Raw genomic sequence first — 3,608 nt, 5'->3', positions numbered from 1 at the left:
GGCTTTGATTCCTTTGGTTTGACCAAACAAACTATTTATACATTTTTAAAAATATGATTTATTCCACATCAGCGCGAGTTTCGTTATAGGAGGAATGTTTATAGGAAGTAAAAAACATGGATAGTTGTAGTCAGTGATAAATTGTTAGAAAATAAGAGACATAAAGAGGTGTAGTCAGTGATAAATTGTTAGAAAATAAGAGACATAAAGAGGTGTAGTCAGTGATAAATTGTTAAGAAATAAGAGACGTAAAGAGGTGTAGTCAGTGATACATTGCTAGAAAATAAGAGACATAAAGAGGTGTAGTCAGTGATAAATTGTTAAGAAATAAGAGACGTAAAGAGGTGTAGTCAGTGATAAATTGTTAAGAAATAAGAGACGTAAAGAGGTGTAGTCAGTGATACATTGCTAGAAAATAAGAGACATAAAGAGGTGTAGTCAGTGATAAATTGTTAAGAAATAAGAGACGTAAAGAGGTGTAGTCAGTGATAAATTGTTAAGAAATAAGAGACGTAAAGAGGTGTAGTCAGTGATATGTGGTTAGCAAGTAAGAGATATAAAGAGATAACAATATTTGCACCGCAGTTATTACACGTTAGAAATGTTGATTATAAGAAGGATCACACGGCTATTATTACAATAAAAACATATTTAATAAGTTACACTGGTAGCCATGTCGATTTTCTATTTTGGGAAACTCTAATCGCTTTGTGGGATTTCATACTTGGTGGATAACAGTTTAATCCACTGGTTAAACTTACTGGTTAAAGACTGTGTTAGCAGCCTGTAGTTATGGTTATAATGATTAAACACTCATGAATATAATTAGTTTTGATAATTTAGATACATAATTATTGTTAACCATATTAATTATCTTAATTACAAGCAGTGTCCTTACTTTAAAATAGCTATGATTGGATATTTATTTTGATACACATAATTTATATTTTTCACAGGAAATTAAGTTTTTTTTGTTGAAAACAGAAAGAAGTTTCTGATAACTGGTCTGTCATAACCAACACTCAAGCTGTTCCCACAAGAACATGCATTTCATATACGTAGAAAAACAAACACGAAACTTGCCAACAGTGTTGCAAGTCTTTGCGAGTTTAAACCTAATTAGTTTTGGACTAGCTCGTATCATGTTCCTGAAAATTTAACTGAAACACGACCTAAGCCTTAAGATTATTGTACACACATATGTGGATGTATGTATACACAAACTCGTTCACAAATGCATGAAATTAAACTATAACCAGCTTTAAGTTTAATGGAAGTGGATTCAATGATTCATCAACCTTCTATCTGTGTACTGAGAAACAGTTTTAATCAAGAGGCTCTGCTTCCGTTTTTAGTTTTTCACATCGAAAGCCTGCACACGTACTCACAGCATCGCAATTATTTAAGCCATTACTCTTAGAAAGCTTTAACTCAAGTGTGAGTGTTTTTTTAGCAATTCCTTTTATGCCTTCTGTCATAAATATCCTTATTTCTGACAGCTAGAAATTGGTGTTGGGAGAGGAGAACGGATCGTTTCAGTAACGACGTATGACAGACATAATTAATTCATCCCAACAATTCGGTTGTTTGTTCTCTTACAGTAGATGGAAAATGGCACTAACATCTCCTGAACGATAAACCCAGTGTTTTCATCACCGAGATTAAATTAAAAACACAACAGCACAGCGACGGAACTGGTTAAAACCCACCGATAACGATCTAGAAGGTAAAGATTCCCATCTTATGCTGTTGTAATTTAGCATCGCAAATGACTGGTTTAAATCGCGCGTAATGCGTCGTAGAATTGCAAATAAGAAATTAAGGAAAACAGAATGGCGCCACTGACATCGGTGTTTTCGCTTGATGCACTGACCAGCTGGTAACATCAAACATCATCCCCCTCCCTTGGCCACCAGAGAAATCAGAAGAAATACGCAGAGACCTAAAAAGAACATGGAAATTATAATAATTAGTAACCATATAACATTATCTAGATGAATGTTCCAATGAGAGTTGTTTATAAAGTGATCGTAATAAGATGTAAGCCGTTTTCTCCTGTCGCTTCGTGTAAAGTTTAGAAAGAAATTAAGAACGGAAGTGATAAGAAAGAAAAAGAAGCCATATTTTTGTTATTTTGACAACATATTATTTCATTAAAATGCAGTAGTTGATGTTCCAAGCTATTATTTCTAAGTTGGGCAATAAAAAACATATAATTAGGTAATATGCATTCAATCCGTGTTGTGATTTAAACGTTCAGTTTTTAAGATTAATAAACTGTTGGTTCTTAGAGTTCTAGTTGAATTTCTTTTCTGACTGTACGAAAACAAATACACTCGTTTCTAACATGGTTTCCGGAAATTACGTTAACAAGAATAATCATATTTATTTGCGAATGTGTGTCAAAACTCTTGTCAGGCCGCGCTGCTTGTATAGTTCATATATACCTTAGTTGTTTGGTTGATCAACAATGGAATATTAGAAGTGTTTGTAGAAGAGTAACAATGATATGGATATCCTATTGATGAAGGTGAAATACAACACAGCTAAATAAAAACACACACCAATTTCTGGTGTTGTAAGGTTCAAACTTACTTAAATCTTTGCTTCACATGATCAAATAAAATCAGAAGAAAAAAAGTGGTGACATTTTCCATTAGGGACGCCCACTTCAGTAATGGGAGAAAAGGGTAATGGTTCTCTAAAGAATAATAGACGAACCTGAATACAAAGTGTCCTAGTCTTCACTGTGTGCCGGTTTATAGAATATTTCATTTTCTCTTCAGACAGATGAAAAAACTCTTAAAGTGTTTAGAACAAACATGTTATTCCAAACCCTGATGAAATACTACTTGTAGTTAAAGCTTTCCACCTATTACGACCAGAACTTATAAGTATGGTTGTGTTTTTCGCCCAAAGCTACACGAGGGCTATCTGTTCTAGTCGTCCTTAATTTACCAGTGTAAGACTAGAGGGAAGGCAACTAGTCACCATGACCCACCGTCAGTCCTTGGGCTAATCTTTTACGAATGAATAATGGGATTGACCGTCACGTTATAACGCCCCCACGGCTGAAAGAGCGAGCTTGTTTGGTGTGGCGAGGATTCGGATCCGCGACCCTCGGATTACGAGTCTAGTGCCTTAAACACCTGGTCATATAAGAATGTAAATAGTCCGAATAACTGTGTATTACTACACAATAATATAGAACGGTTATTAAAACAATCTCACTAGTTAAAAACATTAATTAACAGTTATGTATTACTAGTCACTTCAAATGCTTCATACTTCGATGCTTCAAAAGAAGTACCATTTGGAAGCTCGAGTTTGGAGTCTTTGTTCATGGGCACCCAGAGAAATATTTTAAGGGGAGCAAAACGTGTATGTAGGGGATCAGCTTTCAGAGCATAAGTCAATAGACTAAAAGAATACGTGTAATCTGTGCTTAAGCACAAACAAAAATTGATAAAATTGACTATAAAGTCAACCAAACTAATAAGTCTCTTTATTGTCCGTCTCATACAAGTTCGACTCGAAATCTAAAGAGCGTGGGTGTGAATCCCGTCACGCCAAACATACCCGCCGTGAGGGGTTTATAATGTGACAAT

The sequence above is a fragment of the Tachypleus tridentatus genome, chromosome 3 (assembly GCF_004210375.1).
Source record: "Tachypleus tridentatus isolate NWPU-2018 chromosome 3, ASM421037v1, whole genome shotgun sequence".
Taxonomy (NCBI): Eukaryota; Metazoa; Arthropoda; class Merostomata; order Xiphosura; family Limulidae; genus Tachypleus; species Tachypleus tridentatus.
This window is presented reverse-complemented; position numbering follows the sequence as displayed.